Below are 15,865 nucleotides of genomic sequence, written 5' to 3' on the forward strand. Positions count from 1 at the left end.
TTATATATAAAGATTGTTGATTATATCATATTACTTATATGGATTTTATTTATAATGAAAAAATATTTAAAAAACATAAATTTAAAAAGATAATAAAATAAATTTTATTTTTTAGAAATTAAAAGTTTTTTAAATTTATTACTTGAACTGAATATACACTGTATTTTATCATAAGATATAAGATATTTATAATAAGTAATTAATAATTTTTGATTAAAATATAATATATCTAAAAAATAAATAATTTTCTAATTTACATTACATCAATTATTCTACAAATTTCATCTTCATTTTTTTATTCATCTTTTTTTAATTTATTCTAAAATATTTTACACTATTGAATAAATTTTTATTGTTAAGATATCAAATATATATAACAATGCTTATCTATATTAATTGATATATTCTATAATACTAATATATCTTAAATATAACTTTATAATTGAAAATACAAATATTATTGTTAATTAATAGAATAATAAATATAGATATAAATTTATTGTTACTATATATCTATAATTATTTTATATTAGATTTTATGCTATTATACTATATAATCTAAAAAATAGTTGAAAAGTAGAAATTTAAATTTAAGAAAAAAAAATTAAATATTGAATTAATAAGTTATATTAATTATAATATTATAAAATTATTTAGTTATATATTTCTATTATATAATGTAATTAATTATCTATTTTATTAAAAAATATTAATATTAAAAATAAACGAATATAATAATAAAACCATATATTATTATAAATGAAATTTAGTTATTATATACTAACTTTAAAATCTCTTTATTATTTAAAAAAATAAAAGATATTAGATAAGTAAAACTATATAATTTTATTTTTAATAATAAATTTTCTTTTTTTATAATATTCTAAACTTAAATATTCTTCTATTATTTTTTTCATTCAAATATTAAATTATAAAATTTTTGCAATTTATATTAATTATATTTTAAATAAGAATTATTTAATTATTATTTTCTATTTTATTTCATATTTTATATCTTTCTGGAATATCATAAAAATAAACTTCATTATCTTCTTCAACATCTTTCATATTCAAATTGTAATTTAAATCCTCTTTATTATATTTATTATATATTATAATATGTATCTAAAAATCACATATAAATTTTTTATCATTTTTTCCAGTCATTATATTATTATTATAATCGCATTCTTTATAGTTTAAATATATAAAATCCAATATTATTATATCTATATATTCACTATTATGAATTATTTTTTTATTCTTTTCATATATCTATTTTTAAATAATTTATCTGTCCAATCTTTATTTATATGATCTTCATATATATTAATTGAATATTTATATTTATAAGATATAAATTTTTTTATTTAAGGCATTAATATACACATATTTAAATATTTATTTTCATCATTAGAATATCTTTTTACTACTTTCTATTTCTTTATTAATAAATCATAATAATATATAAAATCTCATTCATATATCTATCCTATATACTATATATTATTCGATCTTATTATATTATATTCTTCTTTTATAGACTAAGTAAATAATATTTCATTAAATATTGGTATAGGCTTTTTTTTATTAGGATCAATATATTCATAATCTTTAAATAAATCATTGATTTTAATCACATTATTAATTTTCAAATCACAAGTAATTATAAATTTATTAAATATTTCATTTAAATATTTATTAAGATTATTATCTATATTATTAAAATTAACGGTCTCGAAAATTTTACATTCTTCTATATTCTAGACTTTACTATGTTTTATTTTAAATTTATTATATAATTCCATTATTTTATTTTCATGTTTATGTAAAAAATCACCAAACTTTATATAATATAAATTAAAATTTATATGTTTAGTTTTAATAATAAATTCTTTCTTTTTTATAATATTCTAACTAAATAATTCTTTTATTGTCATTTTAATAGGTTTTTGATCTATTAATTTTTTTTATTTTAAAATATTTTATTAAAACTATTATTAATATAATAATTAAAATTAATAATAATATAAAAAATAATATTTTTTTTATTTCCGTTCTTTTTTATTTTTTTCATTTAAATATTAAATTATAATTTTTGTAATTTATTTCATATCATATATCTTTTTAAAATATTATAAAAATAATATTAGATATCATTGTTAATAAACATAAATTTATATTTATTTATATTAAAAAATAAATATATAAATATTTTAGATAATAAAATAGATTTTTTTAAAAAATATTCATTAGTTATTTTTATTATTAATAAAATATTATTTAGATTAATTATTAAATATTTTCTAAAAATAATATTTTTTGTGTTATATAAATGAAAAAAGCAAAAAGCAAAACAAATAATAAAAAGAAGATAATATTCTTTTTTATAATATTAATAATAATTATAGGGTTTATAATAATATTTTTATTTAATTGTTTTAAAAAGAAAGAATCATCAAATATACCAAAGCCAGAACCTATTATTAAAATGACAGTAAAAGAATTATTAAGTTAGAATATTATAAAATATAAAGAATTAATTAAATCAAGTATGATACAAAATGTTAATTTAAATTTATACTATATAAGAGTTGGTGACTTTTTATATAGACATGAATATAAAACAACAGAATTATATAATAAATTTAAAATAGAAAAAAACAAAATTTAGGATAAAAATAAATACAATATTTTTTAGAGTATTAATTTTAAGAATATAGACCTAAATTTTAATAAATATTTAAATAATGTATTTCATAAATTTATATATAAATCTGATTTTGGAACTAAAATAAATGATATTAAAGAAATATTTAAAAAATCTAAAAATATTAATTATATAGAAAAAATGCCTATATCTATATTTAATGAAATATTATTTACTTCATCAGTAAAAGAAGAAAAATATAATAAAATAGATACAAATAATATATAGTATATAGGTTAGACAGATGAATGAGATTTTATATATTATTATGATTTATTAGTAAAAGAATAGAAAGTTATAAAAAGATATTATGATTATAAAATAGAATACATATACAGAACTATATTAATATCAGAAAATGATGAAAACTCATATAGATATAAGTGTTCAATTAATATGTATGAAGATGATATTAATAAAGAATGATCAGATAGAATATATAAAGATGGATATATGCAAAGATCTTTGAAAAAAATAATTTATAAAACTGAATACATAGGTATTGGTGTATTTGATATTGTATATTTAAATTGTAAAAATGGAAATTACAATAATCTAGAAGTCAAAATAAATGATAAAAAATTTATATGCGATTTTTAGATACATATTGCATTATATGGTAAATATGATAAAGAGAATAAAAATAATTACGATTTTAATAATATAGAAATAAATAATATTATAGAAAATAAAGACGAAATTTATTTTTTTGATATTCCAGAAAGATACATAAAATGAAATAAAATTGAAAACAGTAATTAAATAATATTTATTTCTTTTTATAATAAATATAATTTTTATTTAAAATATATTTATAAATTAACATAAAAAATTATAATCTAAGTCCAATGGAAAAATCAAAAAGAAATGAAAGTAAAAAGAATATAATATTTATTTTTATATTTTTAACAATAGTTTTAATAATAACTACAATAATTATAATTTTCATTAAATATTTTAAAGAAAAAAAATTAATAAATCAAAAACCTGTTAAAATGACAATAAAAGAATTATTAAGTTAGGATATTATAAAAAATCAAAAATTAATTAGAACAAATATAAATGGAAATTTAAGTTTATATTATATAAAACTTGGCGACTTTTTATATAGACATGAAAATAGAATAATGAAATTATATGATGAATTTAAAATAAAACGTAGTAAAGTTTAGAATATAAATAATTGTAATATTTTTGATTCCATTAATTTTAATAATATCGATATAAATTTTAATAAATATTTAAGTGATGTATTTTATAAATTTATATATAGATCTGAATATAGAATTAATATTAGTGAAATTACGGAATTATTTAAAAATTATATTTATTTTGATTCTAATGAAAAAAGTCCTATACCTATATTTAATGAAATGTTATTTACTTCTTTTACAAAAAAAAAACAATGCAATAAAATAAATATAAATAATATATAGTATACAAATTAGACAGATGAATGAGATTTTATATATTATTATGATTTATTAATAAAAAAATAGAAAGTAATAAATAAATATAATAATAATATGGAATATATATCTAAATCTATATTAATACCAAAAACTAATGATATTCCATATAGATATAAATGTTCAATTAATATGTATGAAGATGATATTAATAAAGAATGATCAAATAAAATATATAAAGATGGATATATGGAAAGAATAATAAAAAAAATAATTTATAATAGTGAATATACAGGTATATGTATATTAGATTTTCTATATTTAAATTGTAAAACCGAAAATTATAATAATGATTCAGTTATTTGAAAAAATGATAAAAAATTTATATGTGATGTTTACATACATATTATAATATATAGTAAATATAATAAAGAGAATTCTAATTATACTTTAGGTATAGAAAATATTAATAATAATAATGAAATTTATTTTTTTGATATTCCAGAAAGATATATAAAATGAAATAAAATAGAAAATAATAATTAAATAATATTTATTTTATATAAAATAATAATATGAAAAATATAAAATAAATATTATTTAATTATTATTAAAACTATTTAGTTATATTTATATTTTTATATTAAAAATGTTTATTTTCTATTTTCTATTATTTATAAAAACTTTAGACAATATTGGGTCAGAAGAATTTATTGAAGAATTTACACTTAATATATTAAAAGATACTATTAGATTACAATGAAATAAAATATATACTCAAGTAAAAAATAAAATAGAATGAAGATATGTTTTATTATATAATTTAATTTCTATTATATAGAAAAATATAGATAAAATAAATAATGAAATAGATAATATTTTTAATAAAGAAGAAATAGAGTTAGATGAAATAATAAATGAAATAGGAATAAAAAATAAAAAATAGAAATAGGCCTTTAAATAGATTAAAAATATAAATTTTTATAAAAATCTATTAATTTTATATAAATATTTAAATTTAAGAAAAAATAATAATTATGTTTTTATTATAGATAATAAATATATTGATTTTAATAATATTAATTTTACAATAAAATATGAATATGAATATTTACAATTAGAAAATAAAAATATATTAATATTAATTATATGAAATTTATTATTAGATAATATTATACAATTTAATCCTGTATATCTCCAATTATATAATTTATTAGATTTATATAATGAAATAATTAAGTTTTGACCTCCAAAAAAATAGAAAAAATACTAATAAATATGTTAGAAAAATATCTAGAGATTTAATGAATTATAAAATAATAAGTATTAGTAATAATAAAAAAATAATAAATACTGATTGTATAATTTTTGAAATTCTTGAAATTCTTAAACATAATTTTAAAAATTTTTTAGATAAAAAATATGATTATGAATTATCATTAATTTTTAAAAACAATATTTATAATAATATGGAAAAAATAAAATCATAGAGATTTATATTAAATGAATGAATAAAAGAATTTAAAAATAAAAATAGTATAAAAAAACATATGCCAAAAATAGAAAAAACAATAATTTATAATTCATTAATAAATTTAGAAGGAAGTAATGGAGGTGCTATTACATTAACTTTAATAAAATTAATATATAATAAATATTTATTAATTAATAATATAAAAATAAAATTAGAAGGTAATATTTTTTTAAATTTTACTTTAGAAAATATATCTAATAAAATAAATAAAATAATTAAATTAAAAATAAATGATAAAGATATGATTAATATTTTATTAAATATAATTCATGATATTCTTTTTAATTATTCTAGTATTTTAATTTATAAAAATATTGATATTATTTTTCCTGATGATAATATAATAATACCCAAGAAATTTAATAAAATATTTTATTTAATATGATTTTTATTAATTTTTATAATAATTTTAATTATTATTATATTTATAAAAAATAAAAAAAAATATTATATTAATAATATTTCTAATAAATATTTATTTTCTTTAAAATAATATAGTATAAATAAGATTCAATTTATTTCTTATTTAAAAAAAAAAAAAAAATTGTAATTATAGTTTCTTTTTAATATTTTATTTAAAAATTTAATATTTAAAATAATTAAAAAAATAAACTTATATATATTGTATATTATATTTTTAATAATTATAATTTAGTATTTTTATTTTATAAAAAATAAAATGATTAAGTTCTTTTTTTATTTCCGAAACCGGGAATTGAACCCGGTCCTCTTGACTGAGAATCAAGAATTCTAACCAGTGAACTATTTCGGATTTAAAATATATATATATAATAATAACTCTAATTATACAACTTTTTTTAAATTTTTATTTTAGATAAACAAATAATTATAAAATAAATAAAATAATGTTTTTAATTCCTTGTATAAAATTTATTTAATTAATTTATAAAACTAATTATAATATATATTATTATTTGATATATGTTTCATTTTTACTAAAATCAACATGTAAATTAATATTCTTTATAAATGGTGCTCCTAATATAGTTTCATCTGTTCATTTATTTTCTGTAATTCCTAAACAATAATATTTATTTTCGCCATCTTTAATTACAAATAATAAATCATTTTTATCTATAACTATATTTATACTTCCAAAATTGAACTAAATATTTTCTACAAAATTTTCTAATATAAAATTTTTATTTTGATGACAAATACGATCCTATAAAATATATATATTATATCCAATCTTTTTTAATTTTTTTAATATTAAATTGTAAATTCTACTATATAAAAATATATGACTACTTCCTGTATCTAATAAAACTTTTGATATTTTAAATGTTCCTATACCTTTAAATCTTATACCTTTAAATTTCATTGCAAAAACATGATCTGCAGTAGTTACTTTTGTATATCCATCTTCAGGAGTAATTTTTTCTCCAAAATAAATCTACATAGGTCTTCTTGAAAATACAAGTGTTAAAGTCATGTGTTTTATATATTTATTTTTATATAATCCATGTATATAAGAATCCCCATAATTTTCTATGGCACCATGAAAATCAATTCCCCATGTAGATGTATATGTATCATCGATATTTTTCGGTATTTCTTTTTTTATTATTACTCCAAATAAAACCTCAACTCTAGATAATTTATTATTTTTTTGTTTTACATTCTAAATATCTTTTGCTAAACATGTAGCATAATATGATTTATCTGCATATAGTATCATCTTTTCTTCTATTTTTGGATCACAATAATTATTCCTTTTTCCAGTATTTTTTACTCATTTAAATGTTTCAGATTCCTCTAATTCATTTTTTTCATCCTCTATTAATAATATATCATTAAAAGTATCTATAAAAACTCTATGTAAAGATTGATTGGATCCTAAATTTATATCACATAAAAAAAAGTATTTAATGTATCCCACTCTATAACTAATAGTATTTTTATCTATTATTTTAATACCTTTTTCTTGTATAATTATTTTTTTCTTTAAAAATATTGGATTATTTTTATTTGGTACATTTTTAAAAATATTCAATATCTGTAATATCAAAAGAAATAAATAAATAATTTTCATAAATTTTGTGTTGCATTTATTTTATATTTATTAAATTTTAATAATGATGTTTTATAAATGTATTAAATGTAATCAAGAACTATTTTTATAGATTCATATAATTGAAACATTTTACATATGTAAATCATGTAAAATTTATTATAAAAATAAAATAAGATGAAATTCAACTAATGAAAAATATATAACCAAAGATTATTGTGGATTTTGTTCAATAAAAATAAATGAAAACATTTGAAATTGTCAAAAATGTGAATTGATATTATGTAAAAAATGTTTTAATTTTTTAAAATATTGTATAATATGTGAAATAAAAATAATAAAAAATAATTTAATAACTAATAATAAAGAAAAAAATGAAGAAAAAGAAAATCCCACATTTTTTAATATAAATAAAGAAAAATAGAAAAGAAAAATTAAAATATTAACAGATGAAGATATAATGAATATGAAAATTTAAATAATTAATTAAATATAATTATATAAATAAATAAATGGAAAATAAAATAACATAGTTTTATTTTGAAATACCTGATACAAAAATAAATATTTTAACTATAAAAAAAGAATGTTTAGATAGAATAAAGTTATTAGAAGAAATTTAGAATAAAAATCTGTCTTTAGAAAATATATTACAAATAGTAGAAACAAAAAATAATTTATTTAAAAAAGATATAGATATATATACACATTATATACTTGGAATAGTTTATAGTCAATATCATAATATTATTAGATAGTTTATAGATGGTGAATATAAAATATTTTAGTCAAGATTTAATAAATATTTTTCTGATAAATAGATAGATGAAATTCTTAAAAAATATAATATAAATTTTGAAATTTTAGAAAATGTTATAATTGAAAATGAAAAATTAGATGGAATTATTTATAAATTAAATATATGAGATGTTTCATACCTATTAAAAGATGATAATTATTATATTTATAAATCCTATTTATACTACTAGAAGATATATATAAGAGATGTTATATGTAAAATTTTTAAAAACTCATTATATAAAAGATTATATGATTTTTCATTTTCTAATATTCAAAATGTAGATATTAGATTTAGAAAAATAGTAGAATTTTTATTTCAAAAATTAAATCCAAAAAAAACTAATATAAACTATAAACAAAATCTATAGTTAGATATAGAAGATATGGATAAATTAGCAAATAATAATTTTCCTTTATGTATGAAAATATTATTTAATAAATTAACATCTGAAAGTCACTTAAAACATTTAGAAAGAATGTAGCTAAATTTTTTTATTAAATCATGTGGATTTACATTATAGCAAGCTATAGAATTTTGAGAAAAATATATGTTGAAAAAAATAAGTCAAAGATAGTTTGATAAAGAATATCTCTATAATATAAAACATAATTACGGAGAAGCAGGAAGAAAAATAAATTATACACCACATTCATGTCAATATATAATAAATTTAGGAGGTAGACCAGACCAAGGTTATGGCTGTCCTTATAAAAATTTAAATATAGAAAAATTAAAAAAAATATTAGAAAATTTATAGTTAACTGAAGAAGATAAACAAAAAATATTAGAAGAAAAAATAAAAATATGTATTAGAGTGCTTGTGGTAATTTTTTAAAAGCTACTACTCATAAAAATAAAATAGAAAATGAAGAAATTGTTATACACACACCTGGTAATTATTTCTTTTCATCTTTTAATTTATATAATAAAAAATAAATTTGATTAAATAATTTTTAAAATTTTTATACATCACATATATTATCATTTTCTACAAATTCTATCTTCATTTTTTTATTCATCTTTTTTTTAATTTATTCTAAAATATTTACACTATTGAATAAATTTTTATTGTTAAGATATCAAATATATATAACAATGCTTATCTATATTAATTGATATATTCTATAATACTAATATATCTTAAATATAACTTTATAATTGAAAATACAAATATTATTGTTAATTAATAGAATAATAAATATAGATATAAATTTATTGTTACTACATATCTATAATTATTTTATATTAGATTTTATACTATTTATACTATATAATCTAAAAATAGTTGAAAAGTAGAAATTTAAATTTAAAAAAAAAAAATTAAAAATTAATTATTTAATAAAATTTCATTCTAAAATAATTTTATTTTATTCTTGTTCATATCATATAATAAATAACCATTAATATTTTCTATTATCTTTTCTATATCATTTTTATTATTATATATTATAGAAAATATCGATTTCATTATTGATATATGTTTTCCATATTTTTCATTAGATGTTAATAATAAAATCTTAATATTTAACTAACTTAATTCCTATAATATTTCATAATTTTTTTCATCTATAATAATTAATATTTCTATATCAAATGCTTCTATAATTTTAAAAATTTTATTATATATAAAACTTTTATTATTTTTTCATTTTCTTTTTAATTTCTTTTCTGCTTCTTTACATATTTTTAACTATGTATTTATACATTCTATTGGATATTTTCCTTTAGCACTTTCTTCACTTAACATAACACATGATGCATTATCTAATACTGCATTATATACATCTGATACTTCTGCTCTTGTTGGTTTTATATTTTCTACCATAGAAACTAACATCTATGTAGCTACTATAGTAAATTTATTTTTTATATTACATTTATTAATTATTTCCTTCTAAATATTAATAATTGTTTCTATAGGAACTTCTGCTCCTAAATCTCCTCTAGCTATCATTATTCCATCTGATACATTTATTATATTATCTATATCCTAACATCCAGATAAACATTCTATTTTAGATATAATTTTTATATTATTACCAATATCATAATTCTCTCTTATATAATTAATATCTTTTGCCGACTAAACAAATGATACAGATAAAAAATCAATATTGTTTTTTATTCCAAATAATATATCTTGATGATCCTTTTCACTTATAATATTTCTTTTTATTATTTTTCCAGGTATATTTACACCTCTATTTTCAAGTAATATACTATCGTTAAGTATTTTACATTTTATTTCATTCTTATTTATATTTTCAACTTCTAAACTAATCTCTCCATCTGCTATATATATTTTGTCTTTTATTTCCATTATATCTGATAATCCCTAATAATTAATATTAATTTTATTACTATCTCCTAATATATTTTCATTAGTTAATGTAATATATTCATCTTTTTTTAATATTATCTCTTTATTTATTAATTTTCCTGTTCTTATTTCTGGTCCCTTAGTATCTAATATAATCGCTATTTTTCTACTTAACTCCTCTTCTATCTATCTTATGATATTTATTACTTCCTACTATGATTCATGTGTTCCATGTGAAAAATTTAATCTGAACGCATTCGTTCCACTCATTACCATATTTTTTATACACTCTTTACTACTATTGATTGGTCCAATAGTACTTATCTATTTAATTATACCTCTCTTAATTATCTCGAGAATCTATTCTTTATATTTATATGAAAAATACATTAATTTAAAATTAAAAATATTTATAAAATATTTATTATAGAATCAGTAATAAACTAATAAATATTTATTTTATCACTAAAAAATATAATAATATCATCCTATTCATATATCTATTCCTAATCCTCAAATAAATTAATATCATTTTGGATACTAGTGGACTAATTTAATATCATATTCATTTCAACACTCTCATTAAATTTTATTATTATTATTTCTGACTATCTAATAACATTCTCTATTAAATAATTAATATCAATATTTCAAAATTCGCTATCACTTGGTAGTATTTTTTTAATATGATTCATCTATAATGAAACATAATTTTCAAGATATTTTTTTTCATATTCATTTAATTTTATTCATTCCTTCTTATTCTTATATAAATAAAATGAATTTAATTCAATTTTAAATAATCTTATTCTATGATAATTATTTAAAATATATTGAATTCTTTCTATTTCTACCTCAAATATTACTGTAAATATTGTTTTCTTTTCTTTTTCTATTGTTTTTCTTTTCTCATTTATTATTAAATTAATTTCTTCAATTTCCTAATATTTATACTCTAATATAATAGATAATATATTTTTCTCATTTTTATAATTTTCTATAAATTTATTCAATCACATCTTCTGATATTTATCTCTAATGTTGGAATGAATTGATAAAGATACTTTTTATTTTTTCATAAATAATAATCAAAGAATTGATGAAAGATCTCATGATGAATGAAGAAAAATTGATATTATAAAAAATGTTATGAAAAATGCATCTTACAGTATTTTATTAAAAGATAATAAAAAAATAAAAATTTTATATATTTTACACCTAGTATTATTAGATAAAGATAATAAAAATAAAGAAACTATAAATCCTATTAATATAAATATTCATAATCTTAATAATAAAATTTTTATAAAAAATTAGAATAAAATTTATAATAATAAAAATATAAAAGATTTATTAATCTTTGAAGATAAATATTGAAATTTTAATATTAATGTTATTTTATTTCAAACAGATGGTAATATAGATGATTATATAGTTTTAGGTATATTCTCATTAATAAAAAATTTAGAAATTCCTAATATAGAAAATTTAGAAAAAATAAATAAAGAAAAATTATTATCCTTTATTCCTATCTTAATTACATTAAGATTTTTAAATGATAAAATGCTGTTTGATTGTAATAAAATTGAAGAAACTTATATAAAAAGTAATATCAAATTATACATTTCTTATAATAAAAAAATATTATTTATTTTTGGTAAGTAGATAAATATAGATACATATAATAATTCATCATCATATATTGAAAATTCATGTTTTGTTAATGTTTTTAATTATTTATTATCTATAATTGATTAATTTATCTAAAATAAATCTAATGAATTTTTTCATATAATTTCACTTAATTCTTCCATATTAATTTTCTTTATATTACTTATTATCTCTAATATTTCTATTAATCTAGCTGGCTCCATTCTATTATTACAATATATATCACATTCTTTCTATTCTAATTTTTTATATTTTTTCTCTTTAATAGTATTAAATCTTTCAGTATTTTTAAGATAATGATAAGAAAAATGATTTTTCTTAACAAAACATCATGGACTATCCGTTTCTATTACTAATTTATCTTCCGGAATTCCTTCTACTACATTAATATTATAATCATTCTTCATTGAACATCCATTTATACCTATATAAAATCCTAACTTTATATATCTTAACATATCATCTTTACTACCTGTAAATGAATGAACTACTCCTCTCTTAATTTTTCTTTTACTAATTAAATTCATAATATCATCCGTAGTTTCTCTATCATGTAAATATAATGTCAATTCCGGATAATAATTCAATATTTCTAACTAATTTAAAAAACAATTATACTATGTATTATAATCAGCAAAATTTAATCTGGCTTTATCTAATCCTATTTCTCCTAATCCTACTATTTTCTAATATTTTATCTTATCCTAATTAATAACTCTTAATATCTATTCAAAATAATTTGAATATTTAAAATACTAATTAGCCTAACATGGATGAAATCCTATAACTGTATACATATTATCTTTATTTCCTATATATTTCAGATTCTATTTAACTTCATTTAATGTTGATGAACATAATAAAAACTTTTCAACATTATTTCTTTTTGCTCGTTCTATAATACTATCCATATCATTATTTTCTCTATAAACTTTATCAAATAAATTAACACATGTATCAAATAACCTCATAATAAATAAATTTATTTTGTGATAAATAGTTAAAAATTAAAAAATTTAATATTACTTACGTCTTATTTTATTCTAAAATTTTCTATATTTCATGGATAATACTCTTCTATCATTTTCATCCTTTTCCATCTATAATAACTCTTCATATTTTTCATCTTTTTTCTATAAATTTTTAATTTCTTCTTCCTCTTCTTCCTTTTTATCATCTATTATTTCATCCTATAAAAATCTAGAAATATTATATCCATTATAAATTTCTGGTACCTATTTTTTCTTAATTAATTTTTCTTTAGGATTTAATTCCTATTCATATAAATAATTCTTTTTATATCTTATTCTCTTCTAATCTAATGTTATATTTCCATATTTTCTACATATTTTTATTATATCATCTTCATTTTTACTATCTAATACATATTCTATACATAATTCATTTTTAATTTTTTTTATTTCTTCCTCTTCTTCTTTTGTTAATTTTCTAACATCGCTTTTACTTAAAATTAATATTATTTTTTTATCTTTTATTTCTTCTTTTAAATTATTTATTAAATCTAATGAATCTTCTATCTATGTTACATCAATAAAAAATAAAATAATACAATCTAAATGTAATAATGCATTCATACTCTACATTTCTATTGTATTTCTATCATTAATATATTTTCTATCTAATAATCCTGGACAATCTAAAAACTATATTTTTTCATTATGTCCTACATATATTTCTCTAGTAGTAAATGGATATGAATTTATTTCAGATATACAATTTGTTACTTTATTAAAGAATGTACTTTTTCCAACATTAGGAACACCAAATAATAAATAAGAACAAATATTTGTCTCTATATAAGGTAATCTATTTAAATGCTATCTTACCTATTCTAAAAATACAAATATATCTTTTAATTTTTTAATCTATTTAGATGTATATCCTATTATAGATTTATTTAACATTTTACATTTATAAGTTGAATCCGCACTTTTTATCTATTTTTCTATAATTAAATAATTTTTATCTATTTTATTTCTTGTATATAATATTTTAGATAATGCTATTTTATATTTATCTCTATTAAATAAAATATTTATTAAATTACTATAATATAAATGTAATTCTGTATCTATTTTAGGAAACTATTCTATTATTTTCTATAATATATCTAATATTATTTTTTTTGATAACTATATTTTAGTTACAAAATATTTTCTAGTCTAAGATATAGTTTTATTTTTATTCATTGATGGAAAATTTCTTTTTCTATATTGGCTTAGTCATTTATCTATTAACACTTCAAAAGTTAATATTGGTGCATTTATCATATTTATCATTTTAATAAATATTATTATTAGTGGTAAAATATTCTTTTTTATATTAAAATATGTTTAAAAATGATATTAGAGATTCTGATAATTTAAAAATATTTATAAAAGACTATATATATTAGAATAATAGTAAAGGGTTAATTAAAAAAATAGATGATTTATTAAAGAATGATGATAATTTGTTTTCAATATTTTATTACAAATTACATTATTATATTAAATCATGAAAATAGAAGAAAGGATACTATGCAATATAGTTAATATCTATATTATTATATAAAAATACAAATTTAAAAAATAATTTTTTAAATTTAGGAAAGGATATTAACAATAGTATTTTAATATCTATTTGTAAAAAACCCAATATTTTTGCATTAATTTTTGATAAAGTTTTTACTAGATTAAAAATTGAAAAAGCTATAGAATTAATTTGTTTATTACCTAATATATATGCTGATAGTTAGCATCATAAATTTTTCTGAAATCAATTTTTATTTTTACGTAGATTAAATCCAACTCTAGTTTCATATATAATAAAGAAAATAGAAAATGTTTATTTTTATTATATTAGAATTTTAGATACTGAATTTAAAAATAATGAAATAATAAAAGAAAAATTGAAATCAATTATAGTTTATAAAAGAAAAATATTAAATGATTTAGATAATGAATCTTCAAATATGAGAAAATATGAATATATTTCTAATAATTTTACTATAGAAAAAATAAAAGTAGATATTTTTGATATTATAAAAAATACAATTTTATTTTTAAAAGGTCAAAAAAATTTAAATAATACATGATTAAAAGAAAATCATAAACTATTAAATATATTTAATAAAATATTATTAAATAAATGAAAGTTAAAAGAAATAAATAATAAAGATTAGGAAAAAGTTAAGTTAATATTTGAACTGATTAATAAATTTAATTTTTTATATGATAAAATATTATTTTAGGATTTTGAATTAAGAAATAATTTAACCAATACTGATAATAACCATGTATCAATTTATAATAAATATTATCATAAAAATAAAGAAGATATAGATGTAATAGTAAAATTATTAGAAGGATATTAATTATCAAT

The 15,865-nt window shown here is 15.3% G+C and overlaps 1 non-coding gene across 1 annotated transcript; it reads right to left on the reverse strand.

Moving 5' to 3' along the window:
• Window positions 1-6,353: 6,353 nt before the first annotated feature.
• Window positions 6,354-6,425, reverse strand: trnae-cuc. Its single transcript has one exon. It is a non-coding gene; the product is annotated as a tRNA-Glu (tRNA).
• Window positions 6,426-15,865: the final 9,440 nt, after the last annotated feature.

Source organism: Alosa alosa, unplaced genomic scaffold (genome assembly GCF_017589495.1).
Source record: "Alosa alosa isolate M-15738 ecotype Scorff River unplaced genomic scaffold, AALO_Geno_1.1 AALO_1.0_unplaced_5, whole genome shotgun sequence".
In the NCBI taxonomy this organism is placed as follows: domain Eukaryota; kingdom Metazoa; phylum Chordata; class Actinopteri; order Clupeiformes; family Clupeidae; genus Alosa; species Alosa alosa.